Source organism: Eptatretus burgeri, chromosome 5, assembly GCF_056783735.1.
Source record: "Eptatretus burgeri isolate ZD-2024b chromosome 5, Ebu_testis_v1, whole genome shotgun sequence".
NCBI lineage: Eukaryota > Metazoa > Chordata > Myxini > Myxiniformes > Myxinidae > Eptatretus > Eptatretus burgeri.
The window spans coordinates 110,303,979-110,320,696 of record NC_140965.1 but is presented as its reverse complement, the minus strand read 5'-3'; positions in this window follow the sequence as shown (position 1 = coordinate 110,320,696).

Here is a 16,718-nt window from a genome sequence, read left to right as displayed (position 1 = left end):
AAGAGCAAGACAAAATAAATATCAAAATTTGGAAACCAGTGAGATTAAAAAAAAATTGGTGGTATTACAATAAAATAACTCAACCCACCGAGGAGGAAAACAAAGAATTGACAAGTCTATTTGAAATATTTTCTACAAGACTATTGACATCTACAAGATATTCATTTTAATTCAAGTTTTTCATTTTTATTTTTTTTTTCTTAAATAAATGGAGGAGAGAGTGAAGGCATTTCTAAGGATTCTTTATGTTTTAAAAATTAAGATTCAAATGTGCATGTTGGAAACTAAAAAGGTTTTTGCACTCTGCAGGAATTTTTCACATAAATAAATGAGTTATTGTCTCAAATGTAAAAAGAAAACTAATACTAAAAATATTTCATATATTAAAAGTAAAAATAACAGGGTTATACAAAAAGGTATATGTTCGGTGTGTGGTTCAAAAAAAAAATCAATTTATCTCCAAACACAAACGAGGAGGAGATATACAAAAGTTTTTATTCAAGAAGTAAATTTACAACTACTGGAATACCAGGGGAATTACATCTTCCAGGGTATTCTTTCTATGGTCCAGGCACAAACTTGGATAAAAGATTAGATGAGGCAGACAATCCTAAATCATGGAGTCAACCCATCAATAGAGTTGATGAAGTGTGCATGAGACACGATATTGATTATGGGAATACCATAACGTTGGAAGAAAAGCATGAAGCCGATAGAGAAATGTTGTATAATTTGTCTCTGATACAAAATCCAACCTTGAGAGAAAAAGTTGATCGGTGCATTGTGAAGAAGATGATCAGTGCTAAATTGAAACTTGGATTTGGAAATTCAAAAAACTTATAGGCTCTAATGATGTCATTAAGACTGAAGAGCAATTAGCTGATGAATTACATAAACCAATATTCACAAAGTTTCGGAGAAGGAAAGTTTATTCCAAGGAAGTACATTATATCTGGTCTGCTGATTTGATTGAACTCAATAATGATAAGGGGTACAAGTATGCTTTAACCGTTATTGATTTGAGGAGTAGATACGCATGGGTTGTACCATTAAAAAACAAAACAGGTAATACTCTTATGTTAGCCTTTCAACAGATATTTAATAAAAGTAAGAGAAAACCTAAAAAATTGTGGACTGATGAGGGTAGAGAGTTTTATAACAAGACATTTATGAATTTTCTAAAAAATAACAGTATTATATTATACAGTACCTTTAATGAAGGGAAGGCAGTTGTTGTTGAACATTTTAATCGTACCTTAAAAGAGAGATTATTTTAAAAATTCACTCAACTCGGTTCACAACAATGGTCATCTTTTATTCAGGATATTGTGGATAAGTATAATGACACGGTTCACACGTCAACAAATATGAAACCATCAGAAACATTTACAAAATTAAAATATGAAAAAGAGATTAATGTCAGAAAACCTAAGTTCAAAGTTGGTGATATCGTAAGAATATATAGGTGGAAATCTCATTTTGAAAATGGTTATATTAAACGATGGACGAACAAACTTTTTAAAATTGTTGATGTAATAGATACGGTTCCTTGGACTTATAAGATATATGATTTGGAAGGGGAAGAGATTTTAGGTTCATTTTATTCACAGGAATTACAAAAGACAAAGATAAATTGAAATTTTTTGACTCCGCCCCTTTTTGACTCCGCCCACACAAAACCCACCCACATAAACCCCACCCCACACAAACCCCACACAAACCCCACCACACACAAACCCCCCACAAGCTCCACACAAGCTACACACACACAAACCCCACACAAGCTCCACCCATATTCATCATATTCACATAATTAGTGATTAGTTAATTAGTTCCCCACACACAACATGTTTATTTAATTAAAAAATTATCCACCCATCCACACAAGCTCCATTCATCCACCCATCCACCCATCCATTTATCCACACAAACCTCATCCACATAAGCCTCATCCACATTCACCCCTCCCACATAAGCCCCACCGAAGCCCCGCCCACATAAACCCTGCCCACATAAACCCTCCCACATAAACCCCTCCCACACAAGCTCCACCCACATAAACCCTGCCCACACAAACCCCACCGAAGCCCACCCACATAAACCCCACCGAAGCCCCGCCCACACACGCCCCGCCCACACAAGCCCCCACCGAAGCCCCTCCCACACAAACCCCACCCACACAAGCCCCACCCACACAACCCCCGCCCACACACGCCCCGCCCACACAAGCCCCACCGAAGCCCCGCCCACATAAACCCCACCCACATAAACCCCACCCACACAAGCCCCACCCCCTCATCCCCCTGTGCGCCCCCACCTTTGACCCACCACCTCCCTCATCCCACCCCCACCCTTCCCCACACACACACATGGGGAGGGGAGGGGTTGGATGAGGGGGTGATGGGTCGTTGGGGGAGCGCACCTACCCCCTCCCCCCCACCCCCTCCCTCCCTCTCCTTCATGTCTTGATCCTTTTTTTTTAATTCAAAATCAAGTAATTGTAAACAAAACAAATATAATTAATCAAAATTGAAAATATTAAATATTCATTTGCGAGAATGTATAATCTTTCCCAGCAATCTTCTTCAGATGTCTTGTGATTTCGAAACTCAGAAACCATGTTCTGTTTTGAAACAAAAAGTGGATAATAATTAGGTTTTATAAAGATAATTACATGGTAATATGAGTAAGCCTGGTGTTGGTTCTAAGTTCAAGCCTCGTTGACCACTGAATTAACACACCAGGAGGCCGACTCAGCCTGTCATCCTTCCAAGGCCAATAAAATGAATTCCAGTGTACTGGTAAAACTGCGTCCAAACTAATGATGCAACCAACATAAGGCGACATTCCAAAGAGAGAGTGATATTAATAAAAGAATAAATAAACAAATAACTAAATAATAATTCAGAAACATTTACCTCCAGAAAATCATGTGTTGTACCACATTGCTTCAACAGCTTATGTTGTGTGATTGAGATGAAAAAAAAATAAAATAATGAGTCAAGGGTATAGATGGAGAGACAGACAGAGAGGGGTAGGTAGAAAGACAGACAGAGAGAGATACAAAGAGACAGACAGGGAGAGATAGAGAGAGACAAACAGACAGGGAAAAAGACACACACACACACACACACACACACACACACACACACACACACACACACACACACACACACACACACACACACACACACACGCACACACACGCACACACACACACACACACACACACACACACACACACACAAACACACAAACACACACACACACACACACACACACACACACACACACACACACGTCTCACCATTGGTTTAATTCATTCGAGATCAGAGGCCGTGATAAGACTTAGTACCAGTCATTATAAATGTTTTTCAATTCTCTTCTAAAATCATTGACCTCTTCAATAAGAGCATTCATTTGATGCACCTCATCGTGATATGTAAACTCCACTTCTTCCAAGGACCTGCCAGGAAAAATATATATATTTTCGCATTATCACGATTTAATTTATAATCAATTGCTTCATCGTTCAAAGAGGAAACCATACACAAACTTACCAACTTTGTAGTGAGCTGTTATCTTCATCGGAAGAGAGTGAGTCCATGTCTCAGTTTTTTTTTACCATTGGTACAAGATGGCAAAAAGATCAGAGGCCGTGATAAGACGTCGTGTCAGTCATTAAAAATGTTTTTCATTTCTCTTCTAAGATGATTGACCTCTTCAATAAGAGCATTAATTTCATGCACCTCGTCGTGATATGTAAACTGCTCTTCTTCCAAGGACCTGCCAAGAAAAAAAAAAAATCAGAATTATCACGATTTAATTTATAATCAATTGCTTCATCGTTCAAAGAGGAACCTATACACAAGCTTACCAACTTTGTGTTGAGCTGTTTTGTTCGCGGAAGAAAGATCGCTCATGTCTCAGTTGTAAAAATGAAAATCCCGTCTGGCAGAAACTTTGTCTGGCGAATCACTTATAAGGCAACGATGAGGAGATTGCTTAATCATTGGGTGTGGCCACAGGAAATGACGCTTCGGGCGAGACAGCTTGGAAAATAACTCGGCGATATATTCTCAAATTGTATGAATCATTTTTAAAACATACTTAAAATGCCCTAAAATGATTTTGATTAAACTTATGTTTAAAAGCCTGTTCGTGTTCTGAGATAAAATAGAAACACGAGGCCTTGTCTCACAGAATAGTTCCTATTTTTTCACAGCATGACTGTCCAAAAACACTTCCTCATTCACACAGCACGACCATGTCAAAAAAAAACACTTCCTCATTTTCATGACACGAACTGAAAACATTTGAAACAAAACTTTTTTATGGCGTGGTTTATGCACAAAAATGATTTGCAACTCGGGCGGTGGCCAGATGAGATCATTGAGAGAAGTTTATCATTTCGTAATGGCACAAAAGGGGTATCTTAAAAAATATAAAGATTCAAATGTTTTGTTTTTCAATATTTTAGATGGGGATTATTGTGCAAAGAAAATTATACTATTGAAGGAATTTGAGAATGAAAAAATATTTATAGGTTCAATGAGTGAGCTAAACAATATGCATCGGTTATTTGATAAAGAGTGTCCCGAGGCTTAGACGTTTCAGATATTTCTTTCGACTCACCTTTAACAAATCACATTACCACTTTAGTACTTGAACAAATCTTTATCTTATTGCATGGATTATTTGAAAAAAAAAGTGTCCCCAGGTTAAAAGGGGAGACAAATAAATATACCTTGGGATAAAAAGGGGGTTTATTTTTAGTGAAAAAAATATGAATCGCTGAAAATCCCCCATTCATTTACATGGGGAAAAGTGAGCCAGAACCAGTATATTCACCCTTCTGCTGTGTGTACTGGCATGTTTCATCCCCAATGTGGTTTTCCCACTTTCTCACCACTTTCTATATATCCATCCATTCCTTCCCTTCATCTATCCATCCATTCATATACTTCACCCTTTCCCTGTCACCCTTTCATACCCAGTACATCCCTGTAAACCCTCCTTTCCATTTAAATCCATTTCAAATCCTTTTCCTAATCCTGTTCTCCCTTGCACTTTCCCATGTCACAACCGCATCAACACCACAATAGCATCAACACATTCAAAGCAGACATCAGCACCACTACCTCTCAGACCCTGTGAATCCTTCTTCTTCATTTGATCCATTTTAAAGACCTTCTGTCCTCTCTCCCTTCAAATCCTTCTTCCCATCCTATTTCCCACTGCACATTCCTGCACCACAACCACACCAACACCATTGTGCACACCATTGAGCAAGTCAGTTTCAGCACGACCATTGCTGTAATCAGGCTAAGTACTACTATTGGAAACATTAAAGTGTTCAACACTAATGTCGGAAACGCGAAAGTTGCTCTCTCGGGGGTGTGGCACAGTTGTTGAACCAACCCTCCGAGCTATGGCCACAGTCAGACCAATGAGCAGATGACACAGCAAGGTCGATGTTCATTGCTGTAGACCAATGTCACACCTCGCTCCAGCTCCGATAAAAGGCAGGTGGGTGAACAGACAGTGAGCTGCCTAATGCCTGCCTGAACCAGCCACTGCTGAACCACATCTACCAAAGAGCTGTCTGCCACAAGCCATTCCTGTCTGCAAAGCTGTTCCTGTCCACAAGCTATTCCTGTCTGCTGAGCCGTTCCCTGTTTACTAAACCATGAGCAGGTTGCCAATCCAATTGGGTGTGTGGTGCTGACACCAGGTGTACCAAAGGGTTCCGAGGTTGAACGCAGCATGCGGTCTTCAGATGCAGCAGCTCCAGCAAAACACTGCATTCTGACACTGCACCAACATTCTCACCGCATTTCCCCCTCCATCCTTCCCTTCCCTGCATTTTGGACTAACACAAGCCCACCTGCTTATGTGGGGTAAGCGAGGGGCCGCAACCACACCTCACTCTTCTTTCTTTCTCGTCTTACTCTCTACTTTTCCTGGTGTGTGTGGCCACCTGTCCGTCCCAAGGTAATTAATATTGTTCAATGGGAACTTCTGTGCTAGAGTAAGCTACTCTTTTGTCTGATTTCTATACATGCCTTGGAAATATTTGTGATTGTAAATATGTGCTTGTGAAAAATGTACCTGTAACTACTTGCCTTCCAGAAAGCGTTGGTACACTGTTTTCAAACCTGCTCGATTGTCTCTTTTCCTTCACTGATTCAGCTTAGTGAGTACTTCATGAATATACGGGAAGTTGTACCCAACTAATTTGTTCCAAGATAGCCAATGCCCCACCCTCAGTTTCGCTCGACCATAATTACGAAGTAAACAAGGGTGGGATGTTGAGAGTGCAGTTCCCCAGTGGAGGTCAGAAGATTAGCAATCAGTAATGCGACATTGAGTGTAAGGACCCTGCTAGACCTAGTTGTCCCAACCAGCGTCCTCAGTTGCCTAGCAACCTGTCGGCCACGGAGTTCACCGTGACCTGTCAGCTTCAGGTTCGGAGGTCGAGCAGCAGCTCCGAAAACCCCCCTCGTGAGCCCACCTGGCCCCCAACACCATAACAATATATGGACAAGCATAGAAACCACCCTTTGGATGGCTTGAGTTTGCACATTACTTGCTGAAAAGAAGTATTGTCTGTGTTTTGCAAGAAGACTATAGATGTCTATGTGGTGTGCACTTAAAAAGTCAGCGATGGTCTAAAGCATTAAACTCTAAAAGGGTTAGTTCCAATCGTAGTTGGTGTCTAAGGGGTCGAAAGGGTCCAATCTTTGAAACATGTAAAAAAGAGGGTCTAAAAAGCTCCTAGTGGTGTAAAAGCTCCAAATGGTCAACAGTCCAATCTGTCTAATCTTTCGGAAGGGTGCAAGCAGTCTAAATGATGTTAAGGTCTAAGGAGTCTAAAGGGACTTAAGGAGTGTGAAGGTCTAAATTGTATAAATGGTCTCAATGGTGAAGGGATCTAAAGGTGTCTAAAGTGTCGAAAGGGTCTTGAAGGATCTTAAGGGTCTTGAGGACCTTAGTGGTTTTGAGGATCATAGGGCTCATAAATGGTCTTCAGGGTCTGAATGGGTTTTTGAGGGTCTTAAGGGGTCTTACAGGGCTTTGGGGTCTCAAGGGTCATTGGGAGTCTTAGGGGGCTTAGGGGTCTTAAGAGTCTTATTTTTACAAGTTACAAATTATATTACAATATCTTATTTTTACTAGTCGTGCAGGGGAATATGTTTGCATGTTGGCAAATTATGTTAATTTGTGGCACCAAAGTTTTTCTGACTCAGAATGTCCCACTGAACAAGAAAATCTTTGGTGCCAATTTTTTTAGAGATATTTGACGACGTTTTTTTCAGGGAAATACATCAGAACATATAATTGACCGATTTAGCAAAATTTTTAAAATGATTTTTTTAAATATCTTTGATGAACCATGTTATGTTGCACCTCAAAATGATCGGTGTGCACCATGGTATACAATGAAAATGTCAGAATTTATACATACCATAGTTTAATGAAATGGTACCTTAAAATCCAAGATGGCCACCTCTAAATCATGAAATTCAACGATTGGCATATATGTATATATGCAAAATTAGTTAAGATAACAACACAGTGTATTTGTTGTAATAAATTACAGTTGTTGATCATGAGGAATCCCATTTCAGAAGAGTTATTTGATTGGATATCATTAAATACAACTTAGCAGATAATAAATAAATAAATAAATAAATTATTATCTTACTATTTGCTGATTATACATTTTTTAGAAAATAGACAACATCGCAGCTATATAAACTATATATTAATTCCCTTACAATAATTTTGTGCATAAGATTCACAATTTTCTTTATCTTTCAGAGAGTGGATGACATCGCAGTTATTATTAACCATAATACTCGTGCATAAATCACACAGTAATGCCAATACAATTATTATGTGCATTTGGTTAACAAGTTTGCTTTACCTTTCTTGCTTCTGTTTATTTCAGATGTACTTACATATGCTGTACCACACCACTAATCATAAAAATTGAGGTATCTCTGAAATCAAAATGGGCAAACTTCATTCCAAGCATCCTCGTGTAACTTCAGAGACAAACTATGCAATATGTCTGAAGTGTCAAGTTCCAGGTGGACAACTGGTTGCCAATCCCACCTCATATGACAAGTTCCTGGACAGTGTTCATGAGCGTGCAGGTTATGGTGATCCTGGTTATCTACCATTGAGCAGCAGACTCCAGGATGTTGATGCATCAGATATTCAATCATATGGGGGCGTCTTGGCACTGGGAGTGCTTTCAAGAGACTGTGCATAAGCTCAAAATTGATCGTGTGAAGATGCGATTTCAGAAAAGTACAGCCACCAAAGATTCTGCCATTCTGCTATCATCTCCAGTAGGCCATCTATCATCTTCCCAAGCATCAAAATGTGATGATAACTCACTGTGTTCAGATGCCACAACAGGGACGAAGCCATTCACCCGATCATCATCAGTCTCACATAACAAGATGCAATGTATATTCTGCAGTAGAGATGGAACGACAAAACAATTGCATAAAGTGTGTTCGTTTGACGTTGGGAAAAAAAATCTACGACGCTGTCAAAATCAGTGATGGTGATGAATGGAAGGTTCGATTACAAGCCATATCACTAAATGATGCTCGGGCCATCGATGTAAAATATCATCTCCCCTGCTACGTAAAATATGTACAGCATCAACCACAGCAACAAACGTTGAATCCTCACCAAGTGGATCAGAACCAAAGGACTATTCTTGCCGACATCGAGTTCTTCAATGTATTGAAAAATGTACTTCACTCTGGCAACATTGTTTCAATGGATGATGTCACCAACACCTACATTGGCATCCGCAGAATGCATGGAGTGGTAGGAGGAAAATTGATTCAGAATAAATATGTTAAAGATCTGATCAAGGCACACCTTGAAAATGTTGAATTCTCACGTCCCAGTGCAAGACAATCTGAAATGTTATGCTCCAAGACTACGAAAGATTCTGCCATCAGAAAGGAAATTGACTCCCGAAGTATAGAACAGAACATGAAAAGCATTTTTGAATGTGCAAGTACTCTTCGAAAGGACATTCTTCGTTGCAGAGAAACGCCATGGGTGTTTGACAGATCACTCAACAGTGGTAGTAGAGATGATAACGTCCCAGCATGGATCTGGAACACGGTCAAATCATGGGAATGTTGATTACCTGTCAAGTACACAAGAAGAAGCCGACACATTATTGCTACTCCATGCCTTCCATGTAGCGAGTACAGGCACAGAAGTCCAGATCATATCTCCAGACACGGATGTACTGTTGCTCGCCTTGCGAAGATATCCACAATTGGGACATAATCCTTCCTTCGTCACAGGTGTGGGTGATAAAAGGCGCACCATTTTCCTCAAACCAATCTATGATTCGATTGGTGACCACTTAGCTGCTACCCTGCCAGGCTTTCATACCTTTACAGGGTGTGATACGACAGGTCACTTCGCTGGGAAAGGGAAACAAGGCTGCTGGAAGGCTCTTAAACAACCTCAGTTAATGGCATAGAAGCCTTCCTACAGCTTGGATCAAACTGCACAATTTCTCCAGAGATGGAGTTAGCACTGGAACAATTTGTGTGTCAACTATACCAACCTGGCACAGAGCTTTGTGAACTTTCATCACTTCGATGGCACATGTTCAAGAAGTCATTTGCAGAATCCGAGAAATTGCCACCTACAAAAGGAGCACTGGAACAACACATCAAGCGAGCTCTTTATCAGGCTATGGTGTGGTACCATGATGAAATAGCCAAACCCAAACTACCAGAAAAAAGAATATGGTTGCACATTAGAGAACAACCTATACAGGTCAGTGATAACCCATCTGCCACCTGCTCCAAAGGCTGTGCTGGAACTTGTGAGGTGCAAATGTGTCAAACAAATGTGCAGAACGGCACATTGTTCCTGCAAGCGAGCAAATGTTGTATGTACAGAGATGTGCACTTGTGAGGCATCTGATGACATCTGTGAGAACACTCAACAATCAGCAGCCTCTGATTCAGATGACAGTGATGATGAACTATAATGATGAACTCTGAAATAATATAAAATATTGCACTTAAGTTGGCCAAGCGGCATGCACCAATTTTGTTCAATAAATTTGAAAATACACTATATCTTCCATATTTTAAAATATATAACAATTTATATAAGATAATTAGCATGATAAATTCCTGCCAAAATTACTCTGTACATCTCACCGGTCATTTTAAGGTGCGATATGACATACTTATAATTAAGTTTTGAAAAAATAAATTTTTGTTATAACACGATCACAGTCATCTCGTATTTTCTGGAAAAAATCACACTAAACATGCATAAAAAATTGGCACCAAGATTTTTCAATATCAATGTACTCCTGTAGTCACAAAAAAAACCTTACAACATAAATTAACATAGTTTGCAAACATGACCATCTATCTCAACATATGCCCCTGCACTATAGGGTGTATTTTTACATGTTCATAAAAATATGATGCCGATTCCTTCTGGTGGGGGATATTCCACACACCATGGACAAACCGAAGTGCCGCTCTCCTTGATGATGTGGCTGCTGAATTCAGCAGGAAATGAAAACAGAGGTAGAAGCATTCGAAGGTGGAAGGAGTGGAGAAGGGAGAGGAACTAAAGAGACCGAGAGAAAGGGAAATGCCAATTGCATGATAAAACTGAAAGCAGCTTGTCCAGAAAGGATCCGCCGGGTGGTGCCGGGGACCTTGAGACTCCAGGAGTCCCAGCTGTACCAGATACACTACATATTAGCACCCTCAATTGTTGCACACTGAGAGCGCAGTAGAGATGCAGAATGTCCAAACATCTCACCAACAATCTGTCTTTTGACCTCCTCATGGTTCAAGAATTATCGATCATTGTAACAGAAGCTCTGCATCAACAAGACCTTGGTAAAGGACGGACATCTTCGCTAATCATGTAATCATCACGGATATGAGGGTGTAGGAGTCCTGGTCAGTCATCATCTGTGCCACCATTTGATTCATTAGACATTGTCACATCGAGTTCTAACATTAAACTAACAAAAAGAAACTTACAGTGCATCTGTTTTGCATGTGCGGACCAACTGCGGCTCATCCGGAGGACTCTGTGGACTTTTTTGACTTTCTGTCAGGTGAAATTGACAGTGCCTGGAAGAGGTGTGACTCTTGTTGTTGGAGATCTGAACACGACTGAGAAAATCTGCATGAGCACCGTTCGTCCACCCGCATGCATGTGAGAATGCAAACGGAGATATTCTTTGTGATCTTTTGCAATGACACAAACTTATCTCTGCGAACACCATTTTTAGGAAATCAGAATCCCACCTTGTCACCTTTGTTGGATGAAAGAGGCAGAAACGAAATTACAATCCAACTAAAAAAAACACCATCACAAGGCTGGCTCAGGTTGACCACATTCTAATCAGACATTGGGAACGGAATGTAATTGCAAGACTATATTTTTGATGGCTGCAGAAAGGGGACAAATGGCGTCGATTCTCAAAAGCGTTTAACACAGCACTGCAGAACTTCGCTCTACCGGAAGACGTCATGGGGCCAACGTAGAAGGAAATAACATCAGCCATTCAAGCAGCTGCTGAACAGACCATCTCGCTTATGAAGAAAGTTAAGAATGCCACAGTAGTTTGGGATGAGGATCCTAAAGTCAGGACACGATGTGAGAACCTCCATTGTTCAGGGAGAGACAGAGAAGCAGATGCAGCTACCCTTATCCTTGCTACAGTGTACATGGAGATACAGAAAGCGGCTGTTGAGGTCATCGGATCGATCTCAACAGCCTCACATGAAGCAAAATGACACACCGTGTGTCGCGCCGTCAATGTTTTCACTGGCTGAAGGAGTCATAATGCACTAAACCTAGCTGTAGACACACCATTGGAATGCTTGAATGATATAAAATACTTATTTTGTGGAATTGTCAAGGCACCACCACCTCCTGAGATACATTTCATATTTCCTGAAGACATCAGACTTCCATCTCCTGCTGACTTCAATCACACTGCAATTACACTTGAAGAAGTGCTTAAGATTGTTCGTGAAAGCCCATTTGGGAAAGCAACTGGCCTTGACAACATTCCAGATGAAATCTTTCGACTTTCTTCGGTTGCTGCAAGAATGGTTCAAATCATGAACAATGTTTTGAAAGGAATGCATCCCTCTGATGAGTGGAGAACAGCACAAACTGTGGGAATCCCAAAGAAACTGGAAGCAAAAAAGGAGGTGGAGCATCATGGGATATCACTGATGACCTGTGCAGCAAAAATATTCAACAAAATGCTGCAGAAATGCATACAACCAGTGCTAGATCTGTACAAACGACCTGAGCAGAATGGATTCTGACCCTTCCAAGGTACAGTGCAGCAGATCTTTCTACCACAACACGAAGGCTGCTGTCGTTACACCAGATGGGCGATCAGAGGTGTTTGACACAGCCTCTGGGATACTTCAGGGAGGTCCTTTGGCTCCTTTTCTCTTTGTCCTTCTCCTTGATTGGGTGCTTTGCACTACAATCCCAACTGAGGAAGATGGTTTTCAGCTGTGCATAAGAACGAGTAGCCACCAATCAAAGAAGAGATTGTCAGTTCTTCGATATGCAGATGACTTGGCCCTTCTTCCATACTCAGCTGCTGGTGGGCAACACATATTCACTAACCTGGTGCAAGCAGTGGCCAAAGTCAGACTGCATATAAACACCACCAAGACGGAGGTATTTCACTGGACCTGGACTATTTCGCTGGACCTGGATATACAAATCACCATCAGCGATGATGTTGGAGATATGAGTGCAGGGCCATGCTGCACACAGTTTGTTGACTTGGGTGGTGTGCTGTGTCACGTGATTGGGTTTTCGTATATCATGCCTCGCCCGCTAGGGGTGGGAAGAGTGTGCTTCTGGTCGCGCAATAAAGCGGAGTTGATGGTGGCCTGCGTGCTTCTTGCGTCCCACTGCACCTGGTACACTCTAGTTGGCTGACGAGGATGGTCGAATATGGACTTATGCCCGTTTTCGACGGGGACGACTTCGAATTGTTTTCGGAGCAATTGGAATGCTATTTCCACGCGAACGATGTGGTCGACGAGAGCAAGCAAAAGTCGATCTTGCTCGCTTCTCTTTCGCCGGAGCATTATCGGCTGCTGGGTGATTTAGTGGCACCGAACAGGCCCCGGGATGACGGGCTGGCGTTTCGGGACATTGTGGAGAAAACGAAAGCACACATGGCGCCGGAGAAGTCGTTGCAGCTCGCTTGATTCCAGTTCGATTGCCTCTCGAAAGGGGCAGAGGAACGCGTCGCTGAGTTCGTGGCGCGGATTAAGCGTGCTTCCGTGGCCTGCAAGTTCACAGCGGGGGAGCGGTCAGCTCGGCTCAGAGATCGTTTTATTGCTGGTTTACAAGATGCGAAAATGGTTTCAGCGGTTTTGCGGCTGAAGGATGAAGCCATTACATTCGACTCGGCGGTCAGCATGGCTACAGCGGTCGAGCAGACTCGCGGGGATGTTCGAGCCATCACCGGCCACGCGGGGTCGCGAGCACCCCGGGACGCGCGCACAACCTTCGATGCGGGTCGGACGTCGCCACATGGCCGCGCGTGCGGAGAGGTGACCCCGCGGACATGCTTGGGATGTGGAGGTCGACACCTGCACCGTGCATGCCCGTATAAAGGCAACGTGTGTTTGAATTGGCACAAGGTGGGTCATTTGGCGCGTGTGTGCCGTGGGGCGTCGGCCACCGTTAAGGTCGTGGACGGCGATGTGCGAGGCGACTCGGGGCGGAACCAGCGGCCGTTGTTGAGCCTGTTTTCAATTGGCCCGGCGACGGCGCGCCCGATGACGGTGGAAGTCGAAGTGAACGAAACGCCGATCATGTTCCAGGTTGATACGGGAGCAGCGGTGTCGCTCATCGGCGAACAGACCGCGCGTAGACTCAACGGCTTGAAGCTTATCAGGTCAAATCTCATGCTGTTCACGTACACCCACGAGAAGATAACGCCAGTCGGGATGGCAGACGTGTCTGTGCGGTACCAAGGCCAGGTCGCCACGCTTCGGGTGTACGTCGTACGGGGGAGGGGGCCGTCTCTCCTCGGCCGAGATTGGATGACCCGCATCAGGCTAGACTGGGCCGCAGTTAACCTTGTGCAACCCGTGCCGAGCCAGTGGGAGGATCAGTTGGAGGAGATTCTTCAAAGGCATCAAGGGTTGTTTAGCGACAACCTTGGAAAACTCAAGGGCATGGAGGCGAAACTATTCTTGAAGGAGGGGGTGGTTCCTCGGTTTTGTAAACCGCGTCCGGTGCCGCATGCCCTGCGGGACAAGGTCAAGGGTGAACTGGATAGGCTGGAGGCCTGTGGAGTGATCGAACGGGTGTCGTGCTCAGATTGGGCCACCCCGGTTGTCACGGTGCTGAAACGGAATGGAGACGTCCGATTGTGCGGGGACTTCAAATCCACGGTTAACCCGGGGCTCAGCGTGGAGCAATATCCACTGCCGTCAATCGATGAGATATATGCGCGATTGGCGGGGAGTCAATACTTCACGAAGCTAGACCTGCGTGATGCATATTTTCACCTGCCGATGGATCCCGGGAGTAGCGAGCTTTTAACAATCAACACGTGTCAAGGACTCTATCGATACACCCGACTCTGTTTTGGGATTGCTTCGGCCCCAGCTTTGTGGCAGAAAGCTATGGATCAGGTTTGCATTGGCCTGCCCGCTCAGACCTACCTAGACGATGTGCTCATTGCGGGGAAAACGGCGGACGAGCATCTGGCGAACATTGCCCGAGTGCTGACAAAGCAAGAAGCGTGCGGCCTGCGCTTAAACAAGGACAAGTGCGCGTTCTTCAAGCAGCGCTTGGAATACCTCGGGCACATCATCACGCCGGAGGGGCTGTTGAAAGGTCCTCGGAAGGTGGAGGCGATTCAGCGCATACCACCGCCTCGCGACAAGACGCAGCTGCGCTCGTTCATTGGCATGGCCCAGTATTACCAAAGGTTCGTGCGCGGGCTCAGCTCACAACTTGCGCCATTAACGCGGTTGCTCAAGAAGGACGAGCGCTGGGCTTGGGGGCCTGCACACCAGGCGTCGTTCGACCGCGTCAAGTGGCTGCTCACAGAGGATATGGTCCTCGTGCACTACGAGCCTGCGCGTCCGCTCCTATTGGCATCCGACAGCTCTGCATATGGCATCGGGGCAGTGCTCTCCCACAGGATGGACGATGGTTCCGAGCGGCCTGTTTGTTTTGCATCCCGGACCCTGTCCACAGCAGAGCGCGGATATTCCCAGATTGAGCGTGAGGCTCTCAGCCTCGTCTGGGGTGTGCGGAGGTTTCATCAATATCTGCTGGGGCGGCATTTCACTTTACAGACGGATCACAAACCGCTTCAATTCATCCTGAGACCCGAACGCGGGGTGCCGGTGGTAGCAGCCGGCGAATACAGCGGTGGTGTCTGTTTCTGGGTGCTTACGATTATGATATTCAGTTCCGAAGCACCGAGAAGCATGCCAACTGCGACGGGCTCTCACGCTTACCATGTGCGGAGGGTCCAGCTGCGTCTGAGTTGGGCGACCGGGTCGATGTGTTCGCGCTGGACCAGGTCCAAAGCGGGCCGGTCACGGCCAGGCAGGTCGCGGTGGAATCGGCTCGTGATCCGGTGCTTGCCCGTGTCTTCCAGGCGATTTCTACGGGGAATTGGAGCGATCTGCCTTCGACACCGGCATTTCAACCTTTCACGTCACGTGCAGCGGAGCTGTCGTTGGTCCAACGGTGCGTAATGTGGGGAATGAGGACCGTGATTCCACCGAGGTTCAGGCAGCGGTGTTTGGAAGAACTGCATGTCAGTCACCTTGGCATCGTGAAGACCAAGAGTCTTGCTCGTAGCCTGTTGTGGTGGCCGGGGTTGGACAAAGACATTGAGCAGTTGGTTAAGCGTTGCGCCACGTGCCAGACAGATGCTGATAACCCGCGTCGAGCTTCGGGTCTCTGGCCTGTGCCAGACCGAGCTTGGCAGAGGGTCCATGTAGATTTTGTGGGACCGGTTCATGGCAAGATGTTTTTGACTGTGATTGATGCAATCTCTAAATGGCCGGAGGTTGTAGTAATGCAGCATACTTCAGCAAACATTACAGTAGAGAAGCTGCGGACGATCTTTGCTAATAAAGGGTTGCCGGAGATCCTGGTCTCTGATAATGGTCTGCAGTTCATCGCGGGGGTATTTGATGAGTTTATGCGCCAGAATGGTATTCGACATCTAAGGTCCGCACCGTATCATCCTGAGACGAATCGCCAAGCTGAGTCGTTTGTCAAGATGTTGAAGCGGGCTTTGCGCAGGGGGGGGTGTTGCACCTGTGCAGGCGGTGGTCGATGTCTTTTTGCTCCATTACAGGAACGCAGTTCATCCTGTCACGGGTGATTCGCCGGCCATTCGTCTCTATGGACGGGCTTTGCGGTCCAGGCTGGATTTGCTACGACCTGGAGGGTCGGGGAGTGGGGCGATGTCGCGTCCGACGTGGCTGCGCAGCTTCGAGGTGGGGCAGCGGGTAATGGTGCGCGATTATTTCCACGGTTCCAAATGGGTGCCGGCGGTGGTCTCTGTGGTGCTGGGGCCGGCGAATTGCATGGTGCGGACTGATGGTGGGGATGTGTGGAAGCGGCACGTGGACCAGATGCATGATCGCTGTTCAGCG